The sequence below is a fragment of the Aotus nancymaae genome, unplaced genomic scaffold (assembly GCF_030222135.1).
Source record: "Aotus nancymaae isolate 86718 unplaced genomic scaffold, 86718_ANA_hifiasm-v0.15.2.pri h1tg000040l, whole genome shotgun sequence".
Lineage (NCBI taxonomy): Eukaryota > Metazoa > Chordata > Mammalia > Primates > Aotidae > Aotus > Aotus nancymaae.
In genome coordinates this window covers 85,214,190-85,233,793 of record NW_026988454.1, presented here as the reverse complement: position 1 = coordinate 85,233,793, position 19,604 = coordinate 85,214,190, and the positions used below count along the sequence as shown (strand labels likewise).

Genomic DNA, 19,604 nt, shown 5'->3' with positions numbered 1-19,604 from the left:
GGAATATACTGCCATGGAAAAGAGAAGTAGGCAGAGAGTGTGTGAACTTCAGTGAGACCAATAAACCAGCCCTTCTGGGGAGTAGAAGGTGAAGGGCTGGAGGATGAAGCCTCACTTTGGTGTTAAGAAAGAAGTATCTAGCCCCACTCTCCTCTAGAAGGCTAAAGCTACAGTTTGTTGGATCCTTTCTAAATGGCAGGCACTTTTCATAAACCAGTGCAGTAGAAAAATAAAGACCATGCAAATAAAAACAATCAAAGGCTATTTATTCAGAGCTTGCTATAGAAAGAGAGTCAGCTGCCAAATACAGCCACCACTTTGCATTTGGCAAACTCAAAGGTAGACAGAAGAGTAGGAAAGCTTTATAGTGAAAAAAGGGAAGGCCTTAGGTACACCCTTGTGTGAGCCTCTTGGCATATAGAGCTGCAGATGGGCTAAGCAGAAATAGAATATCCTATGTGATTGACTATGGATGCATATTTGGCTTATTCTGGTAGGCACAAAGTTGGAAATGGAAACAAAAGTTAGGGAAGCTGTCAATTATCAACCTAATTCTGTCCATTTTGGGCTGATTGCTTACAGAGATTATAGCTTGGCTTCCTGAATTATTACTAGAGATAACATTCTGACTTCCAAAAGTTCTTATAGCAGCTTGGCTTCCTGCACTGATTATTGTTGATAAGGATTGTCTTCCTGGGCAAGGTTGTTATAGGTTATGGATCAAAGTTCTTTTTTTTTTAAATATAGGATTGATCATTGTATAAGTCTCTCACTTATAATCTTGCTGCTCAATGCATGATCTATGAGCCAGCCATGTTGGAGTCAACTGTGAGCTGTTAAAAATACAGAATATCAAGCCCCTCCTCAAATCATTGAATCAAAATCTACCATGAAATTCTTATGCACATTAATGTTTGAGAAATACTGGGTCATAATTCATCCTCATTGCACCACAGGGAGGCATTATCCGTATTTTTAAAACAAGGAAATAAAGACTTAGAGGCATTGGTGACTGGCCTGGATATGTCTAGTAAGTGAAAGAGCTAGGTTGTAAACCCAGCTGACTTCCAAGGTCTGCCTTTTGTGCTCAAATGAACAAAACCACTAATTTTTCTCAACAGAGTAAGGACTAATAAGTGTCATGAGATGACAGAGCCACATGCCAGTGGACTAAAAGGTAACCTATTTTTCCTAAGAAGTCCTAGGCAACATAGCGAAGTGTCAGTGTAGATTTTGATGAGGTCTCACGCAGAAACCTCAGGATTAGCGAGCATTAGGTCCCCAAGGAAAGAACATTCCTGCTGTTATGGGGAATCCTCAGAGGGCTCTCACTGGAGCAGGGACTATTGAGCTTAGACTTGTGATATTGCTTTCTTCTCATAGGAAACAAATGTATTAATAATCTATTACCACTATTCTTAAGTAAGACATATCATTTCATAGAAAATAAAATCATACGGATTACAACAAAGGTAGAATCCTGCAATACACACATTTTTCGAATTCCTTCTTTGTCCAAAAATAATACTTTTGTCATTTTTATTCTGTTTTGGGGAATAAGGAGAACTTGTCCTTTATGTTCCTAAGAGCTAGGAAGTTGTGATTATATGTTTCACCATTAAAACTGCCATAATTTTTTTTTGCATCCAGTGCAACTATATGAAGCTGTAAGCTTTTTTTTTTTTTTTTTTTTTGCCTCTGAGAGAGTGAGTTGGTCATGCCTAAGAAGCTCAGCTAAGGTTTGTAGCAGACCCTTCCAGGTTCCCAATGGTCAGGTAACATACAGCAGCTTCTAGAAACACCACACATGACAGTTAAAGGTGAATTAACAAAGACCGAGGTCATTTGAACTTTCAATTGAAAATAGGAGGTCTTTGCAGTTAGGTTTTATTCTTGCTTCTGTCTCTCCTTGTCTACCTATAGAGAGATCAGTCAAGTAAAAATGCAATTAATTAATTGAATTAGTTGACAACATTCTTTGTATAAAGGATTACACATTTAGAGAAAAAATATATGATTAAAGAATTTTTTCTCTAATGTAACAGCATTTGACAAAAAATAAAACTTTTTATTCATTTATATATTTTTTAACACATTTGTAACCAAGGAATCACACTTTGATTGATGATAATGAATACAAAGACTAAAAATAAACAGTTTAAACAGGGAGTGGTCACAAAATCCATCAGATGATAGCAGTTACCAATTTTTAAAATAGTCTCTACTACAAAAATATAAAAGATATTTTAAATATTTTTATTTCTATTTAATCCCAGGAGGAAAAAATATCATATTCTGTGTGAATAAAGATCCAGAGGAATATAGATGAATTGTCTACTTAATAAAGAAACAGAATACATTCTATAGAGTAATCTTTCAAAACAAAATTTATCCTCAGCATAATTGATATACCAGTTTGAAGTAATAATCCATCAGTAAGAGTGAAAAAAAGATGAACCCTCTAATTTCTCTCTTTCTCTCTGACACACACAGACACACAGAGTGTATATTTTTTTCCAAAATACAATTGTAAGCTTTCATTCTTCTTCCATGACATGTATAGTCTCAAACTTTACTTACAGGAAAAGACATTAAGAAAAAGGAAGCCATTTCACTTCCTTTTGAGACGGGAGACCTTCCTTAGGACATTGTATTCAATCAGGTTCATGTTTTATTTGTACAGAAAGCTCAGTACTGTGACGTCATGGAAACACTGGGGATTAAATTTCATGCATCTGAAAACCAACCTAGAGACAGCAGATCTCCAGGTGAAAGACTAGAAACAATTCTGTTGGTCATGTCTTTCAAAAATCTACTAAAGTTGTTTCAGGGAATCCCAAGGCCAAATGGAACTCAGTTTAAAAACTATAAATCAGTGTGGCAGCTGAATACATTTGAGTACCTTTACATAATTTTTCTTGTCACACAAACTGTATACATTCTTAAATGTATTCTTAAAAGGCTTAAATTTCTCTAAGATATTACAGTTCATGTATCTGATATACTTTCACTCTACTTCACATATTTTTCTAAAAAAGTTTATGAATAATATTAAGAATATAGGTAAAATATTTTTTCAAAGCAGACATAACAGTAACAAAATTGTAATACAAGACACACACAGAGCCAAAGGGAAAAGCCTTAGATCCTGGAATTTCAAATGAGTCCAAGCAAAAGTTGTAACCACAATTATCCCTATTTGGAAATGGTTTATTATTAATTCTGAAAAGTGAGTATAAATAAAACAGAGATCATCCAACATTTGAAAGCCCCAAAATGACAGAAAGTATTTTAAGTACAATCTTAGTATGCATCATTTACATTTATTTAAAAAGTCAAGTTGCAGTATTATTTTTACTTTATAATCTCCCCTTTCAGTATTCAAACCCAGAGAAGACATCATATTTCTACCTGGACCGCAAATTCAGTAGTAGTGAGGAATACTTAATAGGTGTTTGTGGTGATTTCAGGGTAAATTCACAGACAGTAGAAGTCTTGGATGAGTCACAAAGACAACAGCTTTAAGTACAATGGAAAATGCTTTACATATGGTGCACATTTTTCCCATTAAGAGGATAAATACCCTCAAGTTCAGGAATAAAGAAAATAAATGGATGTAATGTTGGTTTACCTATGACTGCAGAGAAATCATTTATTCATTCTGATAATGCCCAATGCTCTAAGCAACAGGTGCATAGTAAATTGAGCTGAAAGGTTATAACAAGGACATAGGTCTAATTTGGAAAATGTCTTGCAATGGTTGCATTTTTTCTAATTCTCAGAATAAAGTAATATGAGTTTTAGGGAAAAGCTTTAACATATAACCTACTGTACCAGTTCCACAAATGGTATTGTTTATCAATGAACTGAGCTAAATACTATCAAAACCTAAGTGCAATTGTTTCAGGTAAGACACACTCTTTTAAACCTATTTCTCAAATCTATTCCTGTTGAATAGAGAAGCAGTAAGACAAAGAGAGAAAAACACTGTAAAGAGAGTCAGAAATCTCAGGGTCCTGCTACTCATAATTGATGTGGTTTTGGGAAGGTCACTTACTTCACCTCACAAGTTCAAGAAACTATAGTATTAATGTTTATCACCAAAGCTCTCTCCAGTGCTAAACTTTTATGATATTATTTCTTGAATGTTTCTCTTTACAATAATAGTAATAATAGCAAGAACATCAACAGTAATATATTAAATAAAAATAGCAATGGGAGTCAGGCAATTTGTGTTCTAGTTACTTTTCTTTCATTAGATTGTGAAATGATGGTCTAGCATGAGTTGCTTCACTGCATCTTAGTGTCTCTTTTTCTTTTCTTTTCCTTTCTTTTCTTATTTATATGGAGGATGAGAAAAAAAATTCCAATCTACCCATCTGACAAAGGGCTAATATCCAGAATCTACAAAGAATTAAAACAGATATACAAGAAAAAAAAAACATCAAAAAGTGGGCAAAAGATATGAACAGACACTTCTCAAAAGAAGACATTCATGCAGCCAACAAACATATGAAAAAATGCTCATCATCACTGGTCACTGGAGAAATCCAAGTCAAAACCACATTGAGAGACAATCTCCTGCCAGTTAGAATGGCAATCACTAAAAAATCAGGAGACAACAGATGCTGGAGAGGATGTGGAGAAATAGGAATGCTTTTACACTGTTCTTGGGAGTGTAAATTAGTGCAACCATTGTGGAAGACATTGTGGTAATTCCTCAAAGATTTGAAATAGAAATACCATTTGACCCAGCAATCCCACTACTGGGTATATAGCCAAAGGATTATAAATCATTCTGTTATAAAGACACATGCACACATACATTTATTGCATCACTGTTCACAATAGCAAACTCTTGGAACCAACCCAAATGTCCATCAATGATAGACTGGATGAAGAAAATGTGGCACATACACACCATAGAATACCATGCAGCCATAGAAAAGGATGAGTTCATGTCCTTTGTAGGGACATGGATGAAGCTGGAAACTATCATTCTCAGCAAACTGAGGCAAGAACAGAAAACCAAACACCACATGTTCTCACTCATAGGAGGTGTTGAACAATAAGAACACATGGGAACAAGGAGGGAAACATCACAAACCGAGGCCTGTTGAGGGGTGGCAGCCTAGGGGAGGAATAGAAGGGCATGAGGGGATGGCAGATGGACAGCATTAGGAGAAATACCTAATGTAGATGATGGGTTGATGGATGCAGCAAACCACCATGGCACATGTATACTTATGTAACAAACCTGCACATTCTGCACATGTACCCCAGAACTTAAAGTATAATTTAAAAAAACAAATTCTACTATAAAGGCAAACCTGCAAACATGCATACATGTGCATGCACACACACCCACACCTATATATATAATAGTTGAAAAGCAAAACAAAGCAAGATGCCTACTTAAATATGTATTTTTCCTATAACACACTAAAGTCCATCAATGCATTAATTAGCATTTCCTTGTTATTTTGTTTTGTGTTGATCCTTAAGTAAAACATGACCTGATATTTCTATTTAATTGAAAAATATCCTGAGATTTTCAGGAATTTGGCCTTAAATAGATATTCCTACAAATTCTTCGGTAATGCATAATACAGAAGAAAATTGAATGATTTCAAATATTTGTTTTATCAGAACTGTTTTCACTGAATGACTTTAGTAAATAAACTATAGAAATTTGTGGGGAGTACATGGTAACATATTCAAACTTATGGACATGGCATTTGACAGTGGGCATGGAAAAATATTGAGGCACTGTATGTTATTTGTGCATGGAAATGAAACTCCTTGACTCTGAAAACAAGACAGGGAGTGGAGTGTGTGGTGTGATAAGAAATGCTGACAACAGCCTCCTAAGAATGCAGCTTGAATGTTGTGCAGGGTCACAGGTGTCTCAACAACCCACCTCAAATGACCATCTAGTGGATGTTTATAGTTAATACAAGCCCTTTCAATAAACACTTGGTAAACAGATGCTGGCAGACTCTCTCGGAAGAGGTACCCACTAAACCTACTCAGCTGGAACTGTCTGAGTACTTCATTCTTGGCATTCACTGCAAGCTATAAGCTCTGTAACTGTTACCCCCAAAGTGATCGCCTTGAGTTTATGCCTGAAGGAGGAGAGCTCATCAATTTTCGGGGAATCCCATCAGAAGGATGGGCAGGATGCACATGAAAATATCAGGGGATAGGTTATCATGGGTCAAGAAATGACCAAAGAGCAGAAAGTATTTTTTAAAACAGTGCAACAGCTACTAAAGGCTATCCAGTGCACTGTGGAGCCTGGAGCTCTACACAAGCTTATGCTCTTAATTCGGCAGGAATGTCTTTGGTTTCCTGATCACAGAACCTTAGATTTAGAGTTGTGAGAGCAGGTAGGTCACTGCCTGAAAAGAGGATATAAGCAAGGTCATTTTACTAATGTTACTCTTGACCACCTGGGCACTGGCACGCTCTCTGTTGTATCCTCTTTATCTGCTAGATTGCAGTGAGTCAGACTGCCCATCTTCCCCACCTGAAGGGAATTCAGGAGACTTAAAGGAGAAGGAAAAGCAGGAATCAGAACAACAGGGAGAGACTCCTCTCCCTCCTTCATTCCCTTCTATGGGGAATAATGAAGAGATTTTTTTTCTAGTGAGAATAAGGATGTACCGGAGACTTTTCCTTCCCCTATAGAAAAGCTACTGCCCTCTTTTCCCCACCTTTAAAGGGACCTGCATCTGTTGGCCACATTCAGGCAACAGTGCCTCCCATCCCCCTTGAGGAGACTGGAGACCACCCAAAGGACGGTTCTTGGATAAGACCCCCGGTCAGCAAACACCTATATGATGGGGTGGCCATGCCTCTTTGACAAACTTCCCTGCTGGAGGGGTTCCCCCAGGAGGGAAGGAAAGTGGCTGATTATGATGGTCTTTCTAATATGTAAGTTCTCACTTCCTACTTCCAGCATTGGCCTTCTTGGTCTTGTCTTTCTGTTTTCCTGGAGTACAAAGGAAAGTTGTATGCTGCCTTCTGGGTTTTATCCCAGAAAGCTCTGGCTTTCTTGCTGCCCAGAGACCTGGGACAGGAGAGTTGCTAAGATGCCATGGAGTGCCCATTTAGTCACTGGCAGTCTAGGCAAGTTGCACCTTCCTGGGTTTGCAGTGACAGAGAGGAGGTCAAGAGGTGCAGACCGAGTCCCCAGGTGGCTGCAGGCAGCTCCAGCCCGGTCCTAAGAATCCTCCTCACCATGGTCACATACCTTAGTAACTGTGCCCAGAAAGTGGCCTGCTGCTTGCTGTGTTCCTGCTTTTTCTACTTCTGCCCTCGCCTGCCACCCCTCCCATGTCTCAGCTGACAAGCAATTCCTTGTTTTGCCTGGCCCCCTAGGGAAAGGGCTAAGAAACAGTCCCTGTGCACCCCGACCTTACTAGCTTAAGGTGAGCAGAGGGCTGTGGAGCGGCCTAGAGTACAGAGCTCTGGGGGAGAAGCCTGTTAATGAGGGGCACTCTCCCTTAGCCCTATATTAAATGCTAACTAGGCTGAGGTGGACAAACTCTGCCAGCTACTGTTATCTTCAGAAGGTGGATAGATGCAGCAGTAAAGAATGCTTTTTTCGCTTTTTAATAAAATGTTTAGAAACATTGTGGCTAGGAAACTTCAAAGCAGACCCTGTGCTGCATGTCTGCTCCTCCCCTGAGTTTCTCTGCTTAAAAAAGTAACAAAAAAACCCCATATCTTTTCAGTACCTTACCTAACAGCGTCCGCTCCAAGCGTAGGTGGTCTGGAGGATGAGGGGCGTGGTCTTCTCCCAGCCTGTAACCCTGGCTCTCCTGCCTCCGCACTTATATACATGCACTTTAACACCTGGTCATTTTCTGCCCGCTTGCCGCCTCTTGTAGTCTTCCTGCCTTCCTCTCAGGGCAAGAGTAGCAACAGGTGGCAGGCTGCTAAAAAGAGAGGCTAAGGAGCCCAGAGCAGGTGAAAAGAAACTGGCCACAGCCCTACTTTCCCAACCAAGCTCACTTCTAAAGCATTCCAGCTAAAGGCCTATTCAGGAAAATGGCCAGTGTCTAAGGATATTTTTTTAAAGTTTGATTTTTTTTCTTCTTCTTCTTCTTCTTCTTTTTTTTTTTTTTTTTAACACACTTAAGCTAACCCAATGCAGGTTTATCATCCTGGTGACTTGCAGTCACATTCTAATGACTTTCAAAGGCCAGAATATGGTAAAAATCACTTAAAATATCCCTCCCTTTTATGCCTTAGTTTAACAGGTAGGCTTTATCTTTTGCTATTTCTGTATTTTATGTGCTATTTACCTGTCTCATAACCCCTCTAAACACACACAAAAGACTACAGATTTAACAGCTTCTCTTCTCATAAATGGGCGCTGATGTTGCATCCAGTTATCAGGATAGGACCCTGTGACTCTTTTCCTACTGCTAAGCAAGGAACAATTTAATACTCTCTTAGCTTGTAATCTTGATTGGCAAATGGCAATGGCTAACTTTATTGATAACAACAGCTTTCATTTACCCACTTCTAAGCTCCTGAACTTTTTACAAACCATGCCTATTAAATTTGTATCTATTGTTGTCTCTGAGCCCTTGCTTCACGCCACTACTGTCTTTACAGATGGTTCAGAAAAAAACTGAAAAGACAGCTAGACTGTGGCAAGATGCCATGCAAAACTGGCAGCACAAAATCCAGGAACATTTTAAAACCATGCAACAGGCAGAGTTAGGTGCCCTAATATTGGCCTTAAAAACTTTTTCTTACCAAAACATAAATATAGTTAGTGATCTGCTTATGCACTTGATAGCATTACTCATTTAGCTCTTGCACATATGAGGGGCATTACTAATGAATCTCTACTAGCTTTATTTCTTGCAGTGTGAGAGCTCCTCTGTGTCCGTCATCACCATCTATACATCAGACATATTCGCTCTCATTCTGGGTTACCTGGTCCTTTATCAGAAGGGAATGCTAGAGCTGATGCTCTGGTACAACCACAAATGTGGTTTGCAGACTTTCTTGCATTTTTGCAAGCTCAAGCTGATGGTGCTTTTTTCATTGGAATGCCCATAGTCTTAAACAACAGTTTTATTTAAAGCTGATCATGCTTTTTCCATCAGAATGCCTGCAGTCTTAAACAACAGTTTTACTTAATACTTGCTCAAGCTCACATGATTATAAAATTTGTCCTAATTGCCAATGGCATTCTCTCTCTTCTTTTTCCTTAGGGCTTGTTGCCAACCAATGAGGTTTGGTGCCTAATACTATCCGGCAAACTGATGTTACTCAGAATCAACCTTTGGATGTTTTAAATTTCTTCACATTACCGTGGACACTTATACAGGTTTAATACATGCTACCCTTTGGACCAGAGGAAAAAGCTAAAGATGCAGTTGCTCATTTGTTTAAATCTACTATGACTTTACGCCTTCCACAAACCATAAAACCTGATAATAGTTCTTACTGTCTTAGTACTCAATTTACATGTGCATTGCAACTTTAACACATACAACATAAAACTGGCATTCCCTATAACTTAACCAGTCAGGCCATTATTGAATAAACTCATCAAACTCTTAAAATATATCTTAATAAACAAAAAAGGGTGAATATGGGACTCTCTCCTTGAGAGTAGGAACTGTCATTGGAGAATCGACCGACAAGGATGGTGATGACTCAGAAGGCATCTGACATTACTTGAGGACAGCTAAAGAAATTGGATCAATAAGCAACTATCCAGCTTGCTGCCATGGAAGCCCCTGCAAATGCAAAGAACTGGTTTCTTATGTATCTGGCGGTAATTGGGGAAACATCTGAGAAAGTAAGACTGGCATGGATGTTAGGGTGGCTGGCAATTCTTGTCCTTTGCCAAGTGGGATCAGCTCAATAACATGTTTATTGGAGTCATGTTCTAAATCCCCTGTTTTTGATGTTATCACATGGTGGGATGCTGACCTGCCTTTGTCATCTAATGATATTTCTTGGACAGGTGGTCAATAGATGCTGGTCTGACCCCTTAGCTGAAAATTTGAGATGGATTAAACTTAATGACTCCTTGACTTTACAAAGTAATCCCTCTCTTTGTTTTTCCACAATAGCACATGATAAGTGTGTTACTCTTATTCCTCAGGAGTATTTTTACTATCAGCCTAAAAGGGATACTAAGCTTGCAAATATGAGCTTTATTTCTGCTGTTACTACTAATGTTACTGAGGTCTCTAATGAAGCTACATGAGTGCCTGATCTTCCTATATGCCATCCTAGTAGGGAATGGCAATATAAGTCTCAGGCCGTCCATTGGTCTCCATGCAGACAACCTGTGCTGCACCAAGGGCCTCTGTTTGATAATGACACCTTACTTGATTGGGACCCCCCTCATTATCTTATGTCTGTAAATCAGACTATTGAATTTGAAAGTCCATCCAATAGTTCTATCACCTGGTCAGAGTAAGGCTTTTGGGACCAATATTACAACTAAAAGGGAAACAAGCTTTAAGTCCTGCTCATACCCACATTTGGAAACTAGATCTTCCTTTTTTGAACGGGTTCTTTCACATGGTGAGTACATTACTAGTGGTGGCAACTATACCCTCTCTTTGCACAATAATGTTACTGACACAGTCCTGATTTGTACTACACACTCCGATGTACTTCTGTTTGGGAAAGGTGTTCCTAACGTAGAACAGAATCTATCCTTTAAAGTATTAAACTCTCTTCCAGAAACTGGTGTGCTACATGCTTGTCTCATCAAAACATTACACACTTAAATATAACCTCTGTCATGATCTTAATACAGTGAGCAGAATTGTAGCTGCCTGCAAATTTAACGTGGAACTGAGAAGGCGGTTCCACCTTGCAGTTATTTAGAAAACCACATTTGCAAGGGACTTATCAGGACCATTTGTCTTCTCAAATTTCCACTCTTAAGCGTGAATTAAAGAAACAACTTGATGAATGGTCGCAGTAATTACAAACAAGTACCCTTCAGCAATTACAAGGAGGCTTTCAATGGTTAAACCCAAACACTTGGTTGTCTGGGTTAAACACATGCATTTAGGTGATGGCCGCTATACTAATTCACTTTTTGTATCTGTTTGCTAGGCATCTGCAGATGGCTCTGTGCTGCCACCTGATGCATCTACGACCAGAGAAGAATGATAGAAGCTTACTTTGCATTGAATGACCAGCATGCTCTAGGAATTAAAGAAGGGGACAATGTAGGGAGTGCATGGCAACATATTCAAGCATCTGGACATAGTATTTGAGGTTGGGCATTGAAAAACACCGAGGCACTGTGTATGTTATTTGTGCATGGGAATGAAACTCCTTGACCCTGAAAACAGGACAGGGAGTGGAGTGTGTGGCATGATAAGGAATGCTGAAAACAGCTTCCTGAGAATGTGGTTTGAGTGTGTACAAGGTCACTGGTGCCTCAGCAACCCACCTCGAATGACCATCTAGTGGATGTTTGTAGTTAATACAAGCCCTTTCAATAAATACTTGGCAGATGGATGCTGGGGTGGACTCTCTCAGAAGAGCTACCCCCTAAACCTGCTCAGCTGGAACTGTCTGAGTACTTCATTCTTGGTGTTCACTGAAAGGTATAAGCTCTGCAAAACTGAACTTATAAATGATATGAATAGCATTGTTTTGTATGTTGGAATTCCAATGGAAAAATTTCACATAATGTAAAAGATTCCTATTTTTTAAGCTTGAAAATCTTGAATAAACTGTTCTATAAATTCTTTTTCTCCAACCTTGAATAATTGTAAACAATTGGCCAGAGAAGGGACCTAAAAGCTACATTAATTAGATGCTGAGAAAGCAACTGTTATATTCTCAACCAAGGATAGCTACTGGCTGAGTTTCTTCTATGGAAGCTCTGAATGCAGAGAAATGTGATTCTAATTCTGGGAAAATCCTGGGAGAATCGAAAGGCTTGTTAAAATAATACATTTCAATCCACAGTGAAAATTCTAAACTGAGCTAGTCTCTTCTTCTAGTGAAAATACAGAAGTGCTGACTGGAGGTCATTCTTTCTTGGGGAAGGAAAGCGCCCAACATGCCATGGGTATTAATGGAACAAATTCCTTCACAATAGCAAGAGGTGGCAAATGCTTTCCTGGTTATTATTTTACCGGGGAAAAATACTGCAATCCTTGCCTGCTTTAACTTAATGAAAATCACCATGCTTCATTTGCTTAAGATTGTGTGCATAGTACTTTGTCATATTATATGAGTGATTTTGGATTACCTCTCTATATTTAGTAGACAAATTCTCAGGAAATGAGACACAGATTTTAAAACAGAATGGGAATGAAAGTGAGAGCCTGGATCATTGAATTATTTTTCTCTATTGTCTAAAGAAATTGGGGAATAAAATAATAGTAGTGTAAATGACATATTACCAGATTAATATTTGACTCTCATTGGACTGGTTCAATTCTAAGAATCTGTGAATGAAAACACTTGTTTGCCATGATTTTCTGAAATAACTAATATTCTGCTTTCAGTATTTCATGACTCTATGGGTTTCTCTTGTTAAGCCATCCTGAGCCTGTCCACCTATAGGCAGATTACTACTACTACAATGATGACGACGACGACTACTACTACTAGAAATACTACTCTGTTTTTCAAAGCTCAATGCAAATCAAATGCCACCTCACCTATTAAAGTTCTTTTCATTCTCTCAGTATTCTAATTTTGCCTCTTAAAACACAAGTCAAAGCTCTAGTAGAGATGCTAATATGTCTTTATGACTTTATCACATTATTATTTTAGGACAAAGTAGAGGCACTTTTAAAAAGAAACTGTGCATTCTTATAAATAGCAATGATATCACAGGGAGTGAAAAAAATAATAATGTTTTTATATCTTCAAAGGAAGGAGTATTGAATAAAGAATGAAAGAGAATAAATGAAGCCAAAGAATAATCCCAGTGACTAAATAAAAATAACAGAATTCAAACATGTGTTAAGTGACCACCACTTTCTAAAGAATATGTTTTATGTTTAAATCTTTAATCCATCTGGAGTTAATTTTTGTATAAGGTATAAGGAAGTGATCCAGTTTCAGCTTTCTACATATGGCTAGCCAGTTTTCCCAACACCATTTATTAAATAGGGAATCCTTTTCCTATTGCTTGTTTTTGTCAGGTTTGTCAAAGATCAGATGGCTGTAGATGTGTGGCATTACTTCTGAGGCCTCTGTTCTGTTCCATTGGTCTATAACTCTGTTTAAGTACCAGTACCATGCTGTTTTGCTTACTGTAGCCTCGTAGTATAGTTTGAAGTATAGTATGATGCCTCCAGCTTTGTTTTTTGTTTTGTTTTGTTTTGTTTTTGTTTAGGATTGTCTTGGCTATGCAGGTTCTTTTTTGGTTCCATATGAAGTTTAAGGTGTTTTTATCGAACTCTGTAAAGAAAGTCAATGGTAGCTTGATGGGGATAGCACTGAATCTATAAATTACTTTGGGCTGTATGGCCATTTTTATGATATTGATTCTTCCTAACCATGAGCATGGAATGTTTTTCCATCTGTTTGTGTCATGTCTTATTTCCTTGAGCAGTGGTTTCCAGTTCTCCTTGAAGAGGTCCTTCAGATCCCTTGTTAGTTGTATTCCTAGGTATTTTATTCTCTTTGTAGAAAGCACATCAAAACCACATTGAGATTCCATCTCCCAGCAGTTAGAATGGTGATCATTAAAAAATCCAGAGACAACAGATGCTGGAGAGGATGTGGAGAAATAGGAACACTTTTACACTGTTGGTAGGAGTGTAAATTAGTTCCACCATTATGAAAAACAGTGTGGCAATTCCTCAAGGATCTAGAAACAGAAATATCATTTGACCCAACAATCCTATTACTGGGCATATACCCCCAAAATTATATATCATTCTATTATAAAGACATATGCACATGTATGTTTATTACGGCACTGTTTATAATAGCAAAGACCTGGAACCAACCCAAATCCCCATCAACGATAGACTTGATAAAGAAAATGTGGCACACATACACCATGGAATACTACGCAGCCATAAAAAGGATGAGTTCATGTCCTGTGCAGGGACATGGATGAAGCTGGAAACCATCATTCTCTGCAAACTGACAAGAACAGAAAACCAAACACCACATGTTCTCGCTGATAAGTGGGTGTTGAACAATGAGAACACATGGACACAGGGAGAGGAACATCACACACCAGGGTCTGTCAGGGGGTTGGGGGGCTAGGGGAGGGATAGCAAGGGGTTGGGGAATGGGGAGGGATAACATAGGAGAAATACCTAATGTAGATGAGGAAGGGATGGATGCAGCAAACCACCATGGCATGTGTATACCCATGTAACAAACCTGCACATTCTACACATGTACCCCAGAACTTAAAGTATAATATAAGTAATAATAGTAAGTAAATAAAGAGATCTGAAATGCCAAAAAAAAAAAAAAAGACGATGTCATTAGGACTATTTCAGGCATCGGACAAGGAGTAAGAGTTGTGTGCGCCTGTGAGGGAGTGGTGACTGCAGCTAGCAAGGAGCCTCCTTCTAACTGCAGCCATCAGCAAACCCACTATACCGCACTGTGCACTCTCCTCTAAGTAGACTGAGGGGTCCTCCAGTGCAACTCTTACTGTAGTAACCCTACACAGTAAAGGAAAAAGAAATGAGTGAATGAAGTGATGCTGAAAATGCTCATTATTCTTAGTATTTTAGTTTGGAAAGAATTCATAAAGTTGCAAATAGTCATTCTGAATTGTTTAATGAAACACTTTGTTTTGAAATGTTGATTGTTAAGCCATGCCTGATCCAAAACATCCCTTTAATTCTTCTACCCTGTTAGTAGCCTTATAAGACATTTTCTGGTTTCTCTGGGATTCAGGCCTGAGAATGATTCCTGTTTAATGAAGGGATGCAGTCAAGCATTACAAACGTCCGTCTTTCTGAGAGAGTTAGAGGTAAAGTAAACCCGAAGAACTTCAGGATACTTTTATTCTGTCTGTTTTGTTTGGTTCTTGGTATCCAAACTATCTTTGAGTGATATGATTCAGGCTGAAGTTCTCACTGAGGTTCTCATACGATTTTCTTCTTAGACTTGAAAGCAATAACATAGCAACATGAAGAAAATAATGATTGTTGACTGAGATTCAGCCTTTTTTAAAGGCTGCATTCAGACTGTTTGTTTACATGTAAATGAAAAAAATAGAGACAAATCACATTTGTGACCTGTATTTTTAAGTACAGCTATTCCAGGAATGGTTGAGAGGAGGTGAGTTGACCCCTCATCAAAATCTGCAGAGGAAATCGGTGCAGAAAAGCTATATCAAACATTATAAGATCATTTTACTCCTAGTATCCTCTGTGTCCTATGCTCACTTGTTAGCACTAGAGCAGTAAGCTACTTGAATAGCAGCATGTGCCCTGGTCCTGGCAAGGCTGGAAATGCAATAGCAAGAATGATGATGTGTCATTTCAACTTGTAGATTTTGCAAACTCCTCGGCAAATTGTGCAGTCTGTCTTGCTGGGAGTTATTACATAGAAGTGTGACCCTCTTCCCCTAAGCAAACTCTGTAACTCTATCCTACTGTTGAGGTGTTTTTTTAAGGTGAAATTTAGAATTCAATACCATTCTACTTTTTCTGACTATCCCTCAGCATCTAACAATTTCTATTATCTACAGTAGTCCACAAATCATATTTCTTTTTTAAGCTTTTCTGAGTCTTTATTTAAATAAAATATGACTTTTGTTTTTAAAAATTTTTTAAATACAATGACAATATCATATCATAATATTAAAAACAATAGACACCTAACAGTTTTAGAGGTAATTTGGAGATGCAGTTGTGAATTAAGCTTTCCTGAGTCTGTACAGATGACTTTTTTTGTTTTGTTTTGTTTTGTTTTTGAGACAGAATTTTGCTCTTGTTGCCCAGGCTGGAGTACAATGGTGTGATCTCGGCTCACTGCAACCTCCACCTCCTGTGTTCAAGCAATTCTCCTGCCTCAGCCTCCCAAGTAGCTGGGATTATAGGTGCCTGCCACCACACCCAGCTAATGTTTTGTATTTAGTAGAGATGTGTTTCCTCATGTTGTTCAGGCTAGTCTTCAACTCCTGACCTCAGATAATCTACCCACTTCAGCCTCCCAAAGTGCTGGGATTACAGGCATGAGCCGCCGCATATGGCAACTTCTTTATTATTATTATCATACTTCAAGTTCAGTTTTCTCACATAGGAATACACGTGCTGTGGTGGTTTGCTGCAACCATCACCTCATCATCTACATTAGTTATTTCTCCTAATGCTATCCCTCCCCTGTCCCCCCACCCCCTGCTATTCCTCCCCTATCCCCCCCACCCTCTGCTGTTCCTCCCCTAGCCCCCGCACCCCGCAACAGGCCCCAGTGTGTGACGTTGCCCTCCCTGTGTCCTTGTGTTCTCATTGTTCAACACCCACTTACGAGTGAGAGCATCCTCACAAACCGTATTTCAAATGCTTAATGCCCACCTTCCGCACCACCATATACACGTACATGTGTGACATTTGCCATAGTTCTTCACCCTCATAATTGGTTCTCTGTTCTAAAAGAAACACCTGACTAATATGAAGATCTGTCATTTTTGCCTAAACCAATAGTTGTTTTCAATGTGAGGTCTGTGAACTATGTTCCTGAGCTTTATCTCAGCTGCTTACTAAAAAGGCAGATCTCTAAACCCAACAACCTCAATTTATAGTATCAAAATTGCTGGAGGTAATACTGAGAAACCTGCAATCTCTAATACATAATATTTTAGATGATTCCAAAACTACGTTTTGCGAGATGCTGAATTATATAATGTATAGTCTTAGCTCTGTGTTTCTTTTCATGCCTATTTATAAAACTAACCAGCTGGAGTGGTGGCTTACACCTGTAATTCGAGCACTTTGAGAGGCAAAGTGGGAGGATCACTTGAGCTCAGGAGTTTGAGACCAGCCTGGTCAACATGGTAAACCACTGTCTTTGCCAAAAATACCAAAAGAAAAATAGCAAAGTAAAAGAAAAATAGTAAAGTGTGATGGTGCAAACCTGTAGTCCCAGCTACCTGGGAGGCTAAAGTGAAAGAATCAATAGAGCCCGGGAGGTCAAGGTTACAGTGAACCATGATCACACTACACTCCAGCCCGAGGAATGGAGTAAGATCCTCTCTCAAAACAAAAAAAAAAAAAGAAAGAAAGAAACTAACCAAGATTGTATAAGCAATATCAAATTTCACATTTCTGCTCTCTGAAGTCCAGTCAAAAGATCTCCACCAGCACTCACTACCCCACTTGACCACCATCATCTTTTTTGTTACTAGCTAAAGAAAGGTACATTTTTATCTGACTCTGTGGCTGGGGCCATTGTGAGTGGGAGCTTTTCAGTTGTGTTAAGAAGAACCACCCCTAGTTGCTGGAAGCAAAGGTCATAGGTGACTCACCAGCTTCTTGATCACCAGGCATTCATTCTATTGGCTCAATTTGGGTGATCAGATTGCAGCTTGGATGATTCCCTGAAAAGTGAGGCAGAAGGTTAGAGGCTGGAAAGTTCTGGTAAACAACAGATGGTGTTAACAGTATCCCTCAGGTCAACATGTTACCCTTTTCATTAAAAGTCATATTTCTCCTCTTGTTTAAATTACAGGTGATTAAGATTACTGTTCATACTTTTAGTAAATCCAGTAAAATAAAAGACAAAGTCACATGCTCTAGTGGGTGAAAGACAATTACTAAAATAATAAGATCATGTAAGCAGGGGTTAAGGGAGGAATGCCATGATTTTTAATAGAAACCACTTATAGCGTAAAGGATTCATTATGTTAGCTACTTACTCAATTTTCAAACATTATAGTTAAAAGCGTTGACTAGGTAATTCACTAAATTTTTTTCTCTAACTCTTTTTTCCTTCCCTTTGAAGATCTCAGGATTCATGAAACACATTATATTGAAAAGTATCCCATTTCAACACTTTGATTATTTTGCTACAAAGTTCTTCACCAGGTTGAGAACACTTTTCCACTTTCGAAGCTGGTTCTGGATTAGCAATCTGGTGCCTCGTTATCAATGCCAGTCTTGCACCTCCTGGATAAAACTTTCATATAATTAAAGACATTGCTCATGCTCACACTCTAAGACACAGCACACCTTCCTTGCTCCTGTGACATTTTCAGGCAAGCTGACAATAGGTAGCTCTTAGCCTATTAAGTTTCTAGGAAAGTATCAGTTTAGACCACCATGCTAGAGAGCATGCTTGGGCCTGTGGAAAAGTTGCATTCATGGCAGAAATACTTGGGAGAATCCCTGGGTTTTTGGGAAATTGATTAGACAACAAAGCTTGAGGGAAAGACCAAAAATATGAACAACTTTGAACAAGGGTATATCAGAATCATTCCAGGATTTAGCTTTGGGGATACGTGGAGGTGAGAGGGATAGTGAGGTAGGGACCAGAGTGACAGGGAGATCTGATCTAGCCTAGTGAAAAAAAAGACAATTTCAGAAGTGTGGAAGGAAACAGATTAAGTACTAAGTTCCAAGTCCCCTCTCCCAAGGATTTCTTCTCAGGTAGGAAACAGAAATTGCAGGGTTGATTGGACCCCAGCTCCTAGTGACTAAACTCTAGAAATAGCTGAATTTATTGTGACTTAGTCTGCTGACCAATGTCAGGGCACTGGTTAATGCAGGAGGGAGAAGCTGTAGTATTCAGTTGGGGTCCAGTTGCCTGGACATTCATAAGAAGCATTCAAAATAGACTGTTCCACTGGTAAAACTGTAGAAACTAGGGCACAGTAGAGAAAAAAACTAAATTTAAAAACTTTCTGAGGTGGAGATAAGGAAAATTAAGAACTAATGGCTCAGAGAGTCTTTGAGGTTATAGCAAAGAGTCTACAAGTCAATTGATGCACTGATGCTGGGAGGACTTTTGATTTAATGATCTCAGTCTTGTCATTGTCTGATGGAGAAAAGGAGGAACTCTAACTACCTCATTTACCTAGTGGTACCCTCTGGAACAGACTGGCTGGGAACAAAGGCTGATAGCAGAAGCCATGAGGTGTAATGTAGTTGGATTCTCAAGTACTTGACATTTATGCAAAACTAATTAATAATTGTACCATTCATCACACTCTCCTAATATGCTGGGTATGTGAAACTTAGTAGCTGGGTGACAGTGGAAAGCAGTGTCTTCATAGGTGAAGCAGAGATTTCATTGTCATCTTAATGAAACCAGGCAGATTAAAAAATCACAGGGATTATGGCAAGGAATTGCAATTGCTCCCACACTTATGGGCTGAGGAATGATGTTTCAGTTTTGGGGGATGTTGTCTTTCTCCAATGAAGTGAGAGAAGAATCAGCAGCCGCCAGATCAGCTAGATTGATGCAAGTGCTCAATGAGAGGGCAGGAATTGCAGTTTGATCACATAACAAACAATATCATAACAAAATAATGGCTATTTCACAAATTTTTCAATATCCATGTATACACAACCAAATGAAAAATTTATAGTGAGCTCTGTACACATAGATTCTACACACAAAGCAACTTTATAAATAATTAAATTCCATACATTCCAGACTTAAAT

General features: G+C 38.7%; 1 long non-coding RNA gene across 2 annotated transcripts in view; it reads right to left on the bottom strand.

The window, feature by feature from the left end:
- LOC105730571 (uncharacterized) overlaps positions 1-19,604 on the bottom strand; it is a 303,311-nt gene that overhangs the window by 31,327 nt on the left and 252,380 nt on the right. For both annotated transcript variants that reach the window (XR_001110508.1, XR_010336698.1), the window contains exon 4: positions 17,468-17,539. This is a non-coding gene — a long non-coding RNA (uncharacterized LOC105730571). The remainder of the gene's footprint in view (positions 1-17,467; positions 17,540-19,604) is intronic.